The sequence below is a fragment of the Neolamprologus multifasciatus genome, chromosome 12 (assembly GCF_963576455.1).
Source record: "Neolamprologus multifasciatus chromosome 12, fNeoMul1.2, whole genome shotgun sequence".
NCBI classification, from domain to species: domain Eukaryota; kingdom Metazoa; phylum Chordata; class Actinopteri; order Cichliformes; family Cichlidae; genus Neolamprologus; species Neolamprologus multifasciatus.
Window position 1 is genome coordinate 2,965,008 of NC_140450.1, and position 18,873 is coordinate 2,983,880.

The following is an 18,873-nucleotide window of genomic DNA, read 5'->3' on the forward strand; positions in this document are numbered from 1 at the left end:
CTGAGCTATCAGATAGATGAGGTCCGAGGTCATAAATGTTTCATTAACATGTATAATTTATCATGAAAATGACTCCTAATATTTCGCTTCTCCTTCCTCTTTAATGTGAGGCTAGCTTTCCAAGGAGATAATTAATGTTTTCTAATTCAGCAAATGGCCACTGCCTTAGAGGAGTAAGGGACTCTTGAGTGGCAGGTGATACATTACTCTCACGGGACAAGAAAAGTGTAGCGCCAGCAGAAAACGTTTGGTACGGTAAATACCCAAAGGAACCGTTTGGTGCTGGGGCTCATTCATAACCTCTGGGTGAAGGTATTTAAAGAGGACACCGGTGGTTAAGCTTTGATCAACAAAAACAATGCACTGCAACCAGGACAGATCAAAGAGTTTCAGTAACGGGAAGAGGCTTTGATGACAGGAAGCTGGGAAGGAAAAGTTTTCCTGTTTGTTCTTCTAGAAACACTTGTGTTGACAAAAAAGTTAAATGATGACTCAGTTACCATTTATAGACATCTGAATGAATTAAAATACCCATTCTCCTTTACTGAGAAGATGAAGTGTGTTCATATCGCTCTTCATTTGAACAATTTTAATGGTTCATCTACTCTAATCACAAAAAAGCAAAAAAACAAAAACCAAAAACCAAATTAAAACGTGCATTAATCAGATATTCTTATCCAGTCCTGACTCAAAGAGTTAAATTAACCGAATCAGTTTGATCAATTGCTAAATTCTTCGTTAACACAACACATCTCAGAGTGTAATACAGCTTAATAAATCCAATATTCTCCGGTATTGGCTGTTATTGTTATTGGCAGCCATTGATACTGAAAAAGTTGTACAACCAAATAAAATGCATACAATAAAACAACAGATGAGCCCAACGTTAAATGTCATGTAATGACTACCTTGCTCAAACTCCTCCTGAGAGAAGGTGGACGCACTGGCAAGGCTGCGTCTGGTCTCTCTCTTCTCACGAAGAATCTGCTGAAAGCTCCTCAGACACTTTAGCCTGCGCTCATCCATCTGGCTGATCTCTGTGGATAGCTCTGCTGCTTCTCCTTCTGGTTTGTCCTCGGAAACTATAGGGGTGTCCATGCTAGTTTGTTGTGGCAGTGGGACATCAGTTTGCCCTTGCTCTTCCACGGCTGAAGGTTCGTCAGCCAAAACCGAGGCCGACAATGAATCTGCAGTGGTACATTGCGAAAGCTGAGCTTCTTTAATGCTCACATCTGCAAGAGTTTCTGCATGTTTTTCTGTAAGGCCATCAGGTTGAGGCAGTTTTGCAGCACTACTGCAAATCACGTCAGGGCAGATTGGGAGTTCCTCAGGACATGGTGGGACAATGTCAGAAAAAGGGTGTTGGTAAGTTTCTGTAGACCCCAATGTAAGGCTGTTGATGGCTTCTTTAAGCATAGGCTCCACATAGAAAGTATCTAATGTATCTACAGTGCTGGTTATGCTTTCCCTAAAAGCAATATCATCACCACCAACCACATCACCTTTTTGGGTTATATCAGATGCTTGAACCAATTGTGTCTCATAGCAAAAAGGTTTTGAAGGCAACTGAGTTGTAGGCAGATCTGAAGGCATTGATATTTCAAAGTCTGTTTCTTCTTCAGGATTCACAGCTCCAGGTGCTTCAAGTTTGCGCAACGCACCCCGCAAGGCAGAGCTAAAATCAAGTACTGCTCTACCTATGCGTTTGACATTGAAACCCCCAGCTTGGGGATCTGCATTGCCAGGGTGATTTCCTAAGCTTTGGTTACTGGCGTCAGTCACGCAGGATGCCTCGGTCCACGTCATTGCTGTAGACTCGTCATACGCTAAATACGTTTCAACTTGACAAGTTGTTGTAAAGCTCAGATCAGCTGAATGCCTAAAGTCTGATTCCTCTGCTTCAGCATCATGCCCATCGACTGAGTGGTAACCAGAACTTTGCGGGTAGGACAAATCAGCAGCACATTCATATGCTACAGTGGCGTTTTCACTGGGATCTGCCGATCCATGCATCCCAGACTGGTTCTGAGGCCGCCTCCTTCGCGGCTGCCATTCCTCTCTGCTAGAACTGCTGGCGGGTGAGTTGTAATGCTTTCCAGAATGTGTAGAGAGATGTTCTGAGCTTGCATTAGAACACTGCCCAGATGTACCATATCCCGTCGCACCACTGTATTGTTCCCAGCTCCCAGCTCCTTCACAGCAAAGAGGGCTTACACCTTCATGCTCCCTTGTGTAAGCTGTTTCCCTATGCCACGCGGATTCCATAGGTCCACTGTGTGTTGGTACAGCATCCGTCCAATGTTCCTCCCCATCACGAGTCCTCTCTTGCTTTCTTCCATGACTAGATGATGGTCTTTCTATGTCTGATTCAGATTTGGAACTATGACCAGAAGACAAAGAGCTGGTGCTCAGGCAGTCTTGACCATCCTGCCTATCATGGTAGCCAAAGCTGAGTTTTCCTGCTATAGCGCCTACTGGGATATCAGAGCTGTGCTCAGAGGTATCCTCTGGTTCCTCTAGTTCCCGATGATCCACTGATTCAGCAATTGGGGAAACTGTTGAGTCTTCTGGCAGTAATTCTCTATGTATGCTATGGCGCTCATTGCATACTTGAGGGAAACAATTTGACTCCGACTTTGGCACTGCACTGCCTAAACTGCCATACGCACTTGCAGGCCTCCTGCGGCAGGATGGGCCATCTTTGCACCCTACCCCTGACCAAGTACCTGCATGGGCTCCAGGCTTGTTGCTAGAACGAATGCCCTCAATCTCCAACAGAACAGCATCTACACACGATGATACTTCCTCAACTGACCCTCGAACTGAGGTCAGGTAATCCCTGAGGTCGGAGATTTCCTCCTGGATCTTGTTGATCCCCCTCAGCTCTTTTAGAATGTGCTCGATGATGGCACTCGACTCCTCCTCTTTATCTTCATCCTCTTCTAGCAGTGTACCAGGGAGAGCTCTGTTAAAATTGTAGTCAACACAGTCACCAGTAGAATAAGGTCTCTTTGGCCGAATACGGGGTGAGGCAAAATTCCTTCCTGCTGTTGATACAAACTTCTTGCCATTCACGTCTGGACCAACCGGAGCATAGTGTAGGGGTGGCCGTAATTGCTCCGGAGCATCCCGAAGTCCTTCTTCGAAGGAGATTCGTTTAATATTTGCTGGTGATCTACATCTTTTATGCTGCAAAGTGCAGGGTATTCTTATACAGCCCTCTCTGTTCAGTTCCACCTCTCCTACACATGGTGGCCCAGATGCTACACCATGCGTTTTAGTGTTTGAAACTGTGGGGGAATATGCTTCTGCCCTTGGGCTAACCTTTGGGTATATGCTCCTGTGCTCCTTTCTGCTCTCATGTGTTTCTCTCGCCTCGTCTTCCTCAATACCTGAATAATAGAGGTGGGAATCTGGGACATGGTGGTCTGCAGATCCTTGCAATAAACGATGTATTTTGCCCCGAATAACTAGTGCTACCCTTGGGTTTGGAGCCCTCTTCTTAGGTGGGTGAACTTTTGACTTTGCGCCTCCTTTAGGGGAAACACCTGCTCCATGTTGTCCATTGAAGCGATTCTTGGAGAACATATTCTAAAGAGAGCAGTCTGTCCTTATCTAGTTCCCCACATTATCAGTGGGAGATGTATATACATGATGTATCATAGTTCATTAATAAAGCCTGTCAGAAGCTTATCCAGCCCAGCCACTCAAAGTCAGTGGCCCATGGCTAAAATGGGAAGACAAAAAATAAAATGTGTAAAAATTAAAAATACTCTGTCATCATTAGATAAGCAAAGATGTCACAAGTTAATCAACCTGTACTCTTTAAAAAAGGAGCATGCACACTTATTCATGCACAAAAAAAGCAATGCTCTGTTCCCAACACATTTCCTCTCCTTGTTCTCCACGAGACTTAAAACGTGTCCTCGCTGTACTGGGATGATGAGGTTCAATCAACCCTTCAGAAAACAATTGTTATGTCAGAGCAGCCTGACCGAGTCAGATCAATCTGAAACACAAATTTCCAGCTCGGAACATCAGAAACGAATTACATTTGCTATTTATCAAACATTTATATGTTCAAATGAATACGATTAATTTGATTATTTATTTCGTAAATGTTACAAGAATATCTGAAAAATGAGAATGGCACGGACTTCAATTAGGAAAGATTATGACGTAGTGATGTAAGTTCCAGCTCATTTAAAATCCTTCCAGCTTCAAGCACTTGCACCAAATATAATAACGAAATGGTTACTATTTAAAATTGCAAAGCTCCTGGAACAGACAGACCACGTTGTTGCAATGTATGATAACTGCTCTTTCCTAATCCACTGCATTCACTACAACTTGACATTACTCAGTGACTGACGACTAAAGATGTCAAAACACAGCTTGTGTCTTTCAAAGACGCACATTCAGCAGCAGACTGACATATGTTGTAAAATTAACAAAGCCTTCTGTTCAATATTCAGGTAACTCAAAAAGTACATTTCAAAATAATGGGCAAAGTTGTTCAACCTCTGAGATTTCTACATGTTTAATCTTATATTTACAAATATTTTTTCAGTTGTTGGTGAGAAAATATTGAACAGAAGAGGACTGAACAGTATTGGGACTCTTTGGCCTATCACCCTCAAACTACAGACTTCAGATTCATTGACTGTCCTACAGGAAGCACTTCACACTGATCGCAATTACAGCAAATGAAAGTGTCAACTGCAAAAATCACATATGAACAGAGTTCCCCTACATCAACAAACACACTCACATATCAGCCACCCAGCACATCAGCTGTTCTCCTTGTTACCATCTGGCAGACGTTACAGGAGTCTGTCTGCTCGGACTACAAGACTTAAAAACAGTTTTTACCACCAAGCCATACGACACCTCAACCACAACACTTAAACACACACAACACAGTCCACAGGACGCACTCAGAAGCTACCCTGCAGCTTCACAAGTACTCTGTTTAATCTGCACTGGTCACTTCACTTTATTGTCATTGATATTTATATTTAAAAGTGCAATACTGTAATTTTCTGCTGCTCATTCCTGTGCAATATCCCATCTGCCCTCCCGTCATATTTCTTTTCAAGATTTTCTTATTAAATCACTAGTGTACATATATTTATATTTATAGATACATATATATTTAGTCATCTTTTCTCTTTTACCATGTCTCTCTAATATTTTGCTCCTTACTATTTTTTCTATTTTTTTTTTATCTTATTTTATTATATTTTCTCCTACTGTATCATGCTGCTGAGTGACTGCTACTCGTCAAACACATTTCATTGCAATGTTGACCCTGTGCTAACTTGCATATGACAAATAAAACTGAAAACTGAAACTGATATAAAAAGACGAGCCATTGTTTAAATTAGGGATGCACCGATACCGATACTGGTATCGGGTATCGGGACCGATACTGTAAAATGTGGTATCGGTTAACTTTTACGAGTTAACCGATACCAACTTATTTCATTAATCAGAGGGTGGATTGTCATTTTTGTTGTAGTTTTTTAGATTGGCCACTAGGGGGACATCCCGTGCTAAACAGGCACAGGGTTAGGCGAGTGAGACTGGCAGCTCCAGATAAAAAAGAGAAACTGGAGGCTGCTGTAGCTAGGCTAAACAAAATGTCAGCAGTGTGGAACAGCCAACTTTAACTCAGGTTTTGGAAAAGCGAAGAAAAATGTCAAGAGAAAATCCACGGGCAGTTAAAATAACAGAGGCTCGACTCATTTTATCGCTCTGGATGACCAGCCAATGCCGGTCGTGGAAAACATAGGATTGCACCGTCTTCTCAGCATACTCGAGCTGCGATATGAAATTCCCAGCCGCCCACACATCAGGGAGATAATGGTGCCAAAACTTTCTGAAGAGGTAAAGACAAGCAGTGTGTGCGCGATGTCAGTCCTCGGTTTAACGGCACAGTGGACTGATGATCCACGGGCAGATGAGGAGTTCGTCAATGCCAAATACTTTTGTTATTTTGTTTGTTTGTTTACAATATGGACACTCTGCAATAATTTAAAAGTTTATTTTATTCACAAACCTAATTTGTATTTATTTTATTCCAAACAGAAGTGTTTATTTATTATTCTGAAAGCTCGAGACAGTGCCAATAGTTCAGTGATATTTTGTTAAATTACAATGTGGAGACTCTGCAATAATTTAAGAAAAGTGCTTATTTTTCACTTGAAATTTTTTTGTGGTCATTTTTATTAAGATATTATTTATTATCGGCAGAGAATAAAATAAAACCTGTCTTCCAATTCATTGCATTTGTGTGTGTGTGTGTGGTAGAAGTATCGTTTTTTGTACTCGGTATCGGCAAGTACTCAGATCCAAGTATCGGTATCGTATCGGTTTGAAAAAATTGGTATCGTTGCATCCCTAGCTTTGGGTGCTTTCAAAATGGAAGCTTGTGCTTTTTTTTCCTTATAATTGATCAAATCCTAAATGCTGAAATCTAAAAATAAATGTCATTATTCATGAAAACAGACCAAGCACATGATGGTTGTTGCTTTTACACGTGATGAATGTTACAGACAGGCTATATAGGATTACAGGGTAATTACTTGATATTTCAAAAAGGGGAAACTATAAGTCAGCCAGCTAACGGGAAAAATGAAGATTTATTTTAGAAGCTTTAACGCAATCGAAATGTTCTTTTGACCGTTTTAGAGATAATCCTTAATATCTTTTTATTGCAGAACCAACAATGAATTCTTATGAATAAACTTCTAGCAAGGACGAAAGAGCACATGAACACAAGTGCCCAATAAAAACATATTATTGTTTAGGCAGTATGAATATCCCTATAATGACAGAGGAAGCATTGAAGCCTAATTAAAGGTCATTAGAGAAGGATAAATGAGGACAGACATGGAACATTTCAGATTCAGTAAAAGTGCCTCTCTCACAGCAGAGACAGCCTGTTTTCTGCAGCTTGATTTAGAAACTGACACAACTGACTGACACTCATTCTTAGGTTGGGCTTTGCTGAGCTTACAAAAAGCTGAGAATATTCTCAAATGAGCACCACACTAAAATAACAAAACCAAACAAAATGAGAAAGTCCAGTAAAAACCAGTCTCTTTGCCATGGTTTAAATAAATATATCGATTGATGAACTTTTGCTGAGTATACAAACAGTTAATTTGCTATTTTATGTAAACATTTAATCAATTAATTCCTCCACCTCTTAGAAAACAGTGACAACTATCCATCACAAATTGACAGGTCCTGTTTTGGTCTACCAACAATCCACACGGCTGTCAAACCAACTCTTACGCAAGTGAAAGAAAAGCACCAACAAACAGGATAACAAACTGCATGAACTACCTAATTACTTCATTATACTATATAATTAGAACAATAAATATTAGCTACTCACAAACAGCTTTTTTGAAACTTGTACATGAATTATTCTTTGTTTTGATGTTTACTCCTCTGTAAACATTTTATTTACATGATGACAATGAGGAATAAAGTCAGTGACAACCTTTACTAAAACAGTATGGCCATTTTCAGAGTGAAAAATCAAGCAAACTGATTTTATTAAACCAATGTGAAAACACGAGCACTGTTTCAGGCATGATTATAAAAGCTAGACCCTGAGATTCATCCTGGCTGTTGAAAATATCTGCTACCGCTGAGCTCAGACAAACCCAGAAGAATCAGGACAGAACAATTGTTTCCTCATTTATTCCTGCATGTCACCGAGCTTAGGTCTCGGTGACATGCAGGAAAGAAACATGGAACAAAGATGAAGGATTCCTAATGTCTTTTAAATACACGGAAGAAGCTCTAACAGCTATGCTATGCACACTCAGTTTTAAAAATGGGGAAGAATAGAGGAAAACACATAGCAACGAAAACATAAATCATTCCCCTGGCAGTGTTTCCTTAATCTGCTTTTTACAAAACACAGACAGAACCATCTTGTTATTTTGTAACATTTCTGTAACGTATCATATTTTTTAAGGCCAAGCCTTACTTTGTTTGAAGAAACAAACATGTAGCGTCATGGGGACTTGAAGGATTGGCAGATATGTAATCCATAAGGAAATATTTGAGTCTGTGATTTGAAAAAAAATAAGAGAGAGAAAGAAGCTCCAACTCCAAATAAGACATTTCAGTAAAAGGCACCTGTTCTCCAAGCTTAAAATGACAATGTTTGCACAACGAATTGGAGACGACAAAGAAAATGTTTTGTGCAACTCCAATTACACAATTATACATTGTTTTCATGAACTCATTTTGTAACCTGAATCGTTTTTGGATGAATTTCTGTAACAGTAACTTTTGTTGCCATTTGAATTTAATTCAAATGCCAAAAAAAGCATCTGATATGTGCTCTAACTAGCTTCTCCTTGGCGACAGCAGCTGAGACTCACCAATATATCACTAAGAAGGCAGAAAAATAATAAAGTTCAAATAATTAGAAACGATGACAACCGCATAACCTAAAGTATTTGTGCTGAGTGTAGGTGGAGGAGTGTTTAGCTGCTTTCCTGAATCAGTGACGAAAACCACGTCACTTATGGAGGCACGTTTGTAGATATTCTTCTTCCCTTCTTATATACTGTTGCTCATTTAATGCTGTAAAGAAACAGCATCTGAAACCTCCTGTCACTCTGAGTTCATCTAAAGATGACATTTCTATGGCAGAATCACTGTTTTCACACTGGTTGTTTCTTTTCCCCCCTGGAGCCTGGAGGAGAGCAGCTGGCTGATGGCAGGTTAGAAAGTCCCGTCATCCCCATCCAGCCATACTGATTAGTAAGCTGCAGGGTGGATGGGAGGAAGCTCTGGGCATGTCAAGACTCCAAGTTTTGGTTTTCTTTGGGGTGACTCATTCATTCTCAAAGCCCTTATTATCAAAAGCTACCATTTGGATATAATTACAAAGATCCTTTTTATAATTTAGTTTATTTTCCTGCTCATCCTTACTTCTGTCTTTCTATTGGCTATGCTCCTCTTGCTTTTGCTCGGTGTCATTTCACATTGGACTCGACCCAAAGGAGAAACTCACGCTTGAGCCAAGGGGGAGATTTTCTGAGTGTCTGCTTCAGTGCCAGCAAATGACAAGGATTACTTTGGAGATTTACCTGTTCCTGTCTGCTGAATGATCCTGCAGCATCCATTCATGTCACAGCACAAGTGGAAGAATGAGATGTCAAATTCAAAAATATTTATTTTTACCTTGCTGCAATGACCACTTGAAAAATATTAAATATATTTAAATATAGTATAAATACTTTTATTAGCAATTTACAACAAAACTAACCTATTATTATCCCTTTAATGATCCAGGACAGGCAGAAACAGCACCTCATAATGGTAAAAGCATTATGACATCTTAGACTTGCCAATATCTAGTGTGTTTCTACTCCAGAGTAGAAATTTGTTACCTTGCTGTCACTTCCAAGTGCACTTCAGTTTTATGATTTGATGCATTTGGGCGTAAAACTGGGGTAATATAAAAACTGAAAAAAGAACAAAGTTTGGAGCAAGTTGTGATTTGGCTTCCAAGAGAATTGGCCTTCTTCCTTAAATCTTTTAGGACTGTAGCGTGTCCACAGGCCGCGGTCAGCGCAGCCATTTAAGGACAGCACAGAGGTTTGGTAACAGCTACAGATGAAGGGTTCTGGGTTTCCATGTTGGATTTAGTGGGTCAATGTCTACAGAGAAAAGGGAATTTGCAAACAAAAGTTGTGAACACACTGTAAGCACAAGCTTAATTCAACAAAGATTTAGTTACATAGTTGCTTCTTAACTAAAGTATGATTTAACAATTCTAAGCTATTCACCCATCTTACCAACAAAATAGGCCACATGTCCTTTCTGATGCCACAGCCTAAAGTTTATTAGTAAAAGTGAGGCCCATTAGAGCTGCTGGAATCAAAATGGAAAACTTTTACATACATTGCATCTCTGCTGGCTTCCAATTAATTGGACGCCAGTGTAGCGATGCAAAGACAGGTGAAAGCTGGTGACTTTGGAGATATTTACTGCTAACGCCAGTAAACAGAGTGTTACAGGAGCCACAATCTGAAGTAATGAGTGCAAGAGTGATACCTCACCGAGTCAGGGAACCAAACTAAAGAAAAAATGTCTTATAATTAGAGAAGCTACATTTAGCTACTTGTAGGAGATGTGAGCAATCCCTAGCACACAAAGTCATTTTCTGACTAACGTGTTTTTATTGCAAATATATCAGCACAAAAAAGTTTACTTTTTCTTTATCAGCCCTTTTTTTAAAAAGAAATCCTTGAAAAAAATGCAACCTGTCTTGCTAAATGGTGGGAAATATGTGTCATATATTAAAGGCCTCAATTACCAGCAATGAACTTATGCTGAGCAAACCACGATTAACAAGCAAGGGGAAAAATGCAAAAGATACTTGTCTCTTGGACTGGGGGTGCTCTCAGCCCAGGTGCATCATCTCTAAGGAGAGGTTTGCTAATGCTAATATGGTGCCACAAACTAAAGGACTTGGAAAGCAACTTTCCCTTATGATGACAACCTGGCCTCCTCAGGAGCCCTGGATCCAAACCAGAGGCTGCAGGAACATTAGTTGAATTGTCTGAAAGTATCTGACAAGACGATGTTCGCATAAATGATTTCAAGTGTCTGTGAGTAGATGCTGTAAAAGCTGTCAGAATTCCAAAGAAAAGAAGAACTGATATCAGCTATGTTGCAAAAATGTGAATACAGATGTGCGTTGTGGATCTGGATTTGAGTTTGGCTTATCCTCAGCCTAAACATCTAGAAAACCACTGATTTATTCCATATTATCGAACACTAAAATACATCGGCTGTACTTTGACAACGACAGTGTCAAGTGGATTGCTTTTTTTCACTTCATCTTATCTGCATCGACACATAATAGCCAGCTAGGCTTTTGAGCAGACAGATGTTGAATGGTGAATTTATAAACTTGAACGATTGTGATTGTTCTGCCAGGAGTCTGACTGAGCTCATCTGTTTAGACAAAGCCTTTTGGTAATGGCTTTCTCCTCGGCTGGTGCAACGGCCTGGTAAAAGCTCCACAGCATGCTTCCTATTCAGAGGCTGTAAACTTATTGATCAGCATTTTAAATTCTCCTCCGTAACCAAGGCAAACAAAACCTGCCTTCTGCCAATATCACACACAGGCTATCAATCAAGGCCGGCTTCAGTAGCCAACATACTGCAGGTTTCCATGACACCGGGCATCAAGTTACAAGCTGCACAGGATAACCAATCAGAGGTAATGAAAGAGGAGGGTTTATGAAGGAAAACACAAAAGAGGCATGCAGTTTCTATTAATGTAAAATACAAGCACTTCATCCATGAACCAACCAGCCACATAAGAGACCAGCAAACAGCACAACCCTTCCCACAGTCAGCTAGAAAACACGACCTCTGACTGTTACAGAGTTTTCAATCTGTCGTGTGATTCAAACCGTTTTTCTTTGATGTTGTTTCTGAGTTAAGGGTTCATAGTTTCATTTCTTTGTTGCTGTAGTTTCTTTTGAGTTTTAAGAGTATTTAGTGTTCAGGTTCCTTCTGTGTTTGACGGTTTTCGTCCCTCCATCTCGTCTCTTGTTAGGACCTCTTCCTCCACCTCTTTGTCTGCTACGAGTCTGATTTTTTATTTATTTTTAGCTGTGCATCATCTCATTTCACCTCCCATTTCTTTTTCCCAGTGAGCTCTAAGAGTAGTCCCATCTTCCCCTTGCCCTTTGTTAATGTGTCTGTTTGTGTTCCCTTGTGTGCAGCTCCGTTTGTCCCAGTTTTTCCTGGATTTATTTCCTGCCTCATGCCTTTCTTACATTTTGTTCACCTGATGGATTTTATTATTATTTATTTCTAGACTTTTTGTATTGCCTGTTCATTCTTTGTCTACCTTGGAGTCCTGCATTTGGCTCCTCACTCTACATATTGTGACCCTGATGTTGGAGACTAATATTGGAACATAATAATCATTTTAGTATAGATTTGATTTAATCTCATCACAGTGACTAACAAAGAGCAGGTATGATTAACATTTTTATTGTTGTGCCAGAAATACTTGCTGTTTTAGTGAAGATGAAGAAGAAGAAGTAAAAAAACATGGAAATGCTAAAACAGCTAAAAAAACAAATTAATCTCACTGCATTCAAACGCCTCACTAAACTACTATGGACATCCTTCTGCTTTTCTACAGGGGAAAAAACAGGTATAGTATACCCAGGAAAGTATATAAATAAGGCTGATTAGTAACAATTCTTTGGGGAGTGTTAGTGTGAAAGAAGTGTATGCTCACAAGCATCTTTAACGTGTCAGTGTGTGTCTAATGAGCCTGCTATTCTGTTTGGGACAAAGACTGCCTGACAGAAAATAAATACCACTACTAGGAGGGGGCATGAATCCTGTGAAAAGAATGACAACCAGATGAATAGTGGCAAGCTGGCTGAGAAAGGGAGACAGTTAAAAGAGAAAGCACCGAGAAGAAAAGTGCGATAACAGCTGTTTCCAAAGAGTGACAAAGTAGACGGCAATGACAGGAGCAAATCTAGGGAAAATAATAATAATAATAGCTTAAAGACAAGATGCTCAAGGAATATGATTTGAAATAGAATTGAAATAAAGAAAAAGCTCTACAGTGAAGGGCAGTGATCTGCTGGAGTCTAAGTTCTTCTCAGTTGTTAAGTCTTTGAGGCCAAACCCAAACTCATTTCATCTCAAGTAGGACTGAAAAAGGTCTGAGATCAAAACCAGTTCAACTCAAGTTTAGGATTATTTGAGTTTCTTTCTTTATAGTCCAGCGATCAGCCAAATTACAACAAGAACAAAGCGAGCGTAAAAACAACGAAAAGTCCTTCTTAATCTAAGACGTAGCTTTGAGCTAAATGCTAACATCCTGTTACACGACATGCTGATTCTTAGCAGTCTCTGCATGCCCACAGTCACAGTTTCACATACGAAACATTTCACTGTGTACATAAAGTGAGCCTGCAACAGACTGACGACCTGTCTAGGTTGTTCCCCGCCTCTCGCGCTGTGGCAGCAGGGATAGACTCCAGCACCCCCTCGACACTGACTCGAGTAAGCAGAAGAAGATGGATGGATGGAAGTGAAAGACTGATATGAAACCGGTGAACACTAGTGAATATGGATACGCCGTGCAGCAAAAAATAAATAAATCTACACCAAACCATCTGACAGGTGTCAGAACATTTCTTTAAAACCAAAAATGTCAGACTGATGGAAGGTAACAGAAAACTCAGTGAATAAGGTTCATCCTCTGAGAACCATGAATTTAACAGCAGTGTTGTTTTGTCTGCATCTTCTTTTTATGTGTTGCAATCACTTTTAGTCCAGTTCTGGAATAAACTACAGCAGCTTTATTATATCTCATTTATTATTAAGACACTCTTAAGGAACAGTTTTTAATCTTTTAACATCCAACTGGCATCACTTCCTTTTTTTGCTATTTGACGTCCCCATATGGAAAACAGCTGGACCAAACTGTGCACATATGAGAATTTATTAGAAAGAGATCTTCAAGCTGCTGAAAAACAACAACCTAAAAACATCATAAATTAACTTTAAAAAGTGTCCTCAAACTTTTTTTTAAATCTGTCAGTCAGTTAACTAGATCATGCATTATGCAAATCTCCAAACTTTCTGTGTGAAATTTCAGATCTCTAGCACAGACCTCATGGGAGACGGCAGCTTTCTAGTTTTTGGTGTCACTGGTGTCGTCTGACTATCATTCAAATCCTCGATGGCTTCGCTTTCTTCTAATTATGCTGCAGGTCTCTGCTGCGTAAGAGACAAAGTTTCCCTACTAATTAATGTCATTATATTTCATACAAATAGAATAAATAAAAGTTTGGAGGCAGCTTTAAATCCACATGGCCACAAACGGTGCTCATCAGGTTTATCTAAAAATGCAGGCGGTTGTTTCTGTTTATGCATCTTTTACTGAAATCCAATGATATTACAGTTCCCGATCATTATGAAACCCTTGTTAAATTCTTTGCTCCTGTGTAGGATCCAGTAAGAGCACACATGTGCAATCGTACACACCCACCAATAAGATTGAGTCACAGCTGAGTGGGACGCTGGCCCTGCTGTCACCTTCATTAGCCTAATTCTCCTATGCACTCTAATTGATTTATCATCGCCACTCCAACGCCGTCCAATTTCATCAGTCATATATCCACACACACACAAATAAAAATATATAATCAGAAAGACATAAGAGTCCTTCTTTTCCATTAATCAAACACAAACTATACAGCACCAGCAACAAAACTTGGTCTGCAGCATGAACTGATGTAAATACGAGGTAAAATGTTTGCGCTGGAGGCTCAAAGCTGCAAAAGCAGCCAAGAGGAACACTCTGGCAAAGTGTGCCACAGCCATTCAGCAGCTAACGTGTAGAGCAGCAGGGAGGGGAGGATGTTAGGTAGAAGGTTTAATCACTTTCCTGAGCAAATCAAATAAGCCGCCCTGCTGCCTCTCCTTCCTCTCCTTCCTCGTAATCCTTTCCTCCCCGTTTCCTTGAGTGAACGTCTGCTCCATGAACCGCAGCTGGCTGCTTGCCACTGGTAACCCGATGCGAATGACAATGCACTGCCTCTTGAGGCTAATTGATTTAGCTTACTCTCAGCCATTTCAGAGATGCCAAACCATGATGCTTCTTGCTGTTCCTGCCAATTTGGGAGAAAACCATGGCTCTTTACAGAAAGCTTTCTCCCTTCTGCTGACTGTAATAAATTGATGCTGCCTGGTCCTTCAGCCACTGCAGTCGGTGATTAAAAAGAGTCTAAAATTATTCAGATTTTTAAGTTTAAATATTTCTGCCCTATAATTTTGCTTCAGGGCCGATCAGACATAAAATGATGAACTTGCTGTAGGTTTGCGCCGTCTCACCATCTTTTTAACGTATCTCCAAAAGAATCTGACAAACGCTCCCAACTAAAGGAGCGACGGTGCACAAGTGAGAAGCTGGGCAGGATCTGAGCTTCTCTCCCAAGATCTTATTTCATTCTTTACAAAATTACTTCTGCGCCATTTTCTGTCTATGAGGAATAAAAGTGGGACCATTATCCCAATTTGTGCAGCTCATTAAGTTAAAGCACAAATGTTCTGTAGAAGGACTGATTGGAAAATGAGATCAGCAAACGAGGAGATCAGGAGTCTTTTTGTATGACTGTCAAAGTTACTTTACCTAAGAAACGTGCATATTCTTCTGTTTCTTTGCAGTTTTTGTGGCGGATCATCAGAAGCACTTACTGATCTTCTTGTTTGAACGTAACGCGTTTTCTGACCAGTGCTGAAGCTCCGATTGCTGTTTTAAAGCCGGCATTCCCATTGTGTGGAAATCCCTTTGTTCCATTCTCTTTGTGCTAAATCACTGAACAGTTGGTGGCACGAAGGAACAAATAAAGCAAACACACACATTCAGTGGGAGAAAGCCTTGTTTCAAAGCAAAAAAATAAAATAAAAAATCCACTTTGCAAGTGTTCAAAGATGGAAAAAATTCACGCGCACAGGTACGAGGCACGATGCGTTTCACGCTTCGTTGTTTGTTTACGAGATAATAACACAGGGCAGCTTTTAACAGCGAGAACTGAAGATTAGTTTATGGCTGTTAAACCCATCCAAACAAACGTGGAACCCCAAACAGCATTAAATTCAGACGCTGTAGCTCCACATCAAACAAAACCTTTCCTGTATTCAACACTTGGTCTTTGTAAGTGCAAACAAATAAACATGTATATCTGAGAGTCTCTGTGGATTTCACACACAGTGCTGTTGTTTTGCTTTTTTCCCCATGTATGTGAAGTTGTTGCCAGGATACTATAGACAATACTTCTCAGTAGCATCCTCCCTCCATCAAAGCGCTGCTTAGATATAAAGGTGGTCTCGTGTTGCCATTTCTTCTCCATCACTCCATCCATTTAATGCTGCAGCAGGTCTGTACACAGTGACCCTTGCTGTCTCTATTTCCTTGCTCTGTCTGCTTCAAGGTATCCAGCTCATCCATCACTTGTCGTGTCTGGGCTAAACTAGACATACCACCAGTAAACACACACACACACACACACACACACACACAACCCAGTGTGACTATCAGCCACTAAAAGGCCTTGACCACATCCTCGTGTTAAACACTGGGCCTAAAGGAAAAATGACTTAAAACACACAAACACGTGACGTATAAATATGTTCAAAGGCTTTATTTTTTGTGACGTTTTGCCAGGAACAGTAAATTCCCACATCTGACTATCAACACTTAGCTTGATGTTAGTGTACAGTAGGGCTGCACGATTTTGCATAAAATGAGAATCACAATTTTCTGGCTTAGAATTGAGATCACGATTCTCTCACGATTTTCTTTTCCAGTATAAATATTTATTGCACTTATTAACTGCACATCAACTTCGTAACAGTTGAGACTGAACATAAAAACAATAAATAAACATAAAAACAACAAATGTCTCACATTTTGTTGTTGCCGCAAAATGTTGTACTGCTTGAAATTGCGTCTCCACCGTTGCTCGACACTGCGTGTATAGAGCAGGTAGTGCAACTATAGAAAAATAGTTGCGGGACGGCACTGTGTAGCGTTTGTCTAGGGTGTTGATCATTTTCCTAAATCCCTCGTTTTGCACAGTGTTGATGGAGCCATATCTTTGGTCAGGTGATAAGTAATAGCCTCCGTAATTTCTTTGTGCCTGCGGGAGTTCGACGGGTATAGGGAAGCGCTGTATAAGGTTCCCGTTATTGATGTTTGGGTGGTTGACCGGGACGGATTTTCTCCAGTCACTTTCTCGTCATCCCTGACGTGCTCTCCGTTGTTTTTTCCTGCCAATTTTAGCATCACACGGCACAGCTTCTGTATCACGTGGTATAAGGCTCCGCCCTTGTCATTTGTTGAGCAGGAAGAGTGAGCGCTTGTTTTCATGCAGATTACGTCCCGGATCAAAATGCGGTACAATCGTCGTCGTCTTTTTTTTTTTTTTTTTTTTTTTTAATCGTTGTCATTTGGAAATGAGATCGCACATAAGTATGAATCGAGATCGCGATTTTCTAACGATTAATCGTGCAGCCCTAGTGTACAGTTTTAAATTTTTATCAACTCGAGTCTAAAGCCACCAGTGACATCGTTAAAACAGCTCATTTCACTTCCACAGCAACTCTGCACACATGCATCCTGAATAGCCCTCCATCCACTGGCAAATATTCTAATCTACATGAAATATTGTTGTTGTTAAGTCAAAGCCACAGTGAGAACTACTTTAAAAAAACATCAGTCACCTCCTGGCTGATAGATTAAGCCAGTTAGTAGTGCTAACAACAGTGAGTCAAGCCCCATAGATTTGCATGTTCAGTTGCTTTACTTCAGACATGAAAATGTACATGTTTGCAGGCATGTCTAACATAGTCATTGTTTTTTTAAAGCTAACATCACTGATTGTGTGTGCAAAATTAATTAAAGCTTATAATTTGCATTTGGCAGAGCATGGTCACTTTGACTGGCAGGTAGTATCCGACATTTCATTGAATATGACTCACTGAGCTGCACCTCTCGACTCCGTTTGTAGTGTTTCTGCCTTAAATCTATTATCTGACAAATCCGTGTGGATTAGCTGAGTGAAATCCAGTAATTTACTTACCGCTAATTAGCAGGTATCTGTGCGACACTCATCTGAATATGTGCACGTGAGGTTTAAAAAGCCCCAAGACAATGACAGCAGCCGCAAGACTGATGACAGCTACTATTGCCTAAGTCTACTGTTTAACACACAAAATTAGTTCACATCTGTCTATTCCACCTGCAGCTAATATGCAGCCATTAATATGCTGGTGCAGACATCTCACATTTACTTTTCATTTGGAGTATTTTTAATAAAAGTATTCATATAAAGTCAGTGTATTCAAAGTCACCGCTTCCCATAAGGTTAGCACTGGAGATAATAATGTAAATATTAAATGAAGCTCTGCCCCAGCCTGAAATTCATTACTGTCGTTTTAACCTTCAAGTCAAGACTTAAGTAATCTACACTGCCGTCTGCAGAACCCAGTGTTTCAAGCTTAAAACGGTTTTGCCCCAAGGTGAGGGGGCTACGCACAGCACAAGCAGGTACAAACTCAAATACAGAGTATTTTTAATGAGTTTACTCATTTGCACGTAAAATGTCAACGTGTCCAATGCCTGTTAAAACCTCAGGTCATGCACACATTACTTGAGTGGCAGCAAAAAATCACCGTGGCCTTTAACTACATCAGCCTGCCTTCAGGAGGGAGAGCCTACAAACAATTAACAAGGTCAGGACTGGTGTGCTCGGTGGAGATAATTTTAATCACACGTCAGTCCAAATGTAAAGAGGTCAAGACCCAGGTAATTTGTTTTCTTTTTTTGCTACAGTGATGAATTTTTATTCAGATCGTCTATGAGTCGCAAGTTCTGTCTGAAACTGGACGGTGTGCTTGTTTAAAATAAAATCTGATACATGTTCTTGTGAGCTGTCTGCATGTCAGCCATCAAAGTGATGCTGCACCAGAGTGATCAAAACGTTCCTATTGGTTTAAAATGTCTCATGGAAACATTTCAGAAAAATATCTTGACATGCATTACAAAGTATATGTTTCATACGGAGCCCCGCAGGGGACATGGCAGAAAAAAAAATTAAGACGGACTTTGCGAGATCTCGCAAAACAAACTCGGGATCTCGCAAAAGTTTTAGCCGCATTCTTCGGACGCCGGCTCGAAGCCGACCGGGAGGTCGAGGCACGATGTGCCGGGAAAGCGGTGTTCCTCCGGTTAGCTTGAGCTAACGGGAGGTCGAAGGGCGAAGAATGCGGCTAAAACTTTTG

At 40.4% G+C, this 18,873-nt stretch overlaps 1 protein-coding gene across 8 annotated transcripts in view; it reads right to left on the reverse strand.

The window, feature by feature from the left end:
* unc13ba (unc-13 homolog Ba (C. elegans)) overlaps positions 1–18,873 on the reverse strand; it is a 207,586-nt gene that overhangs the window by 81,234 nt on the left and 107,479 nt on the right. The window lies entirely within an intron of this gene.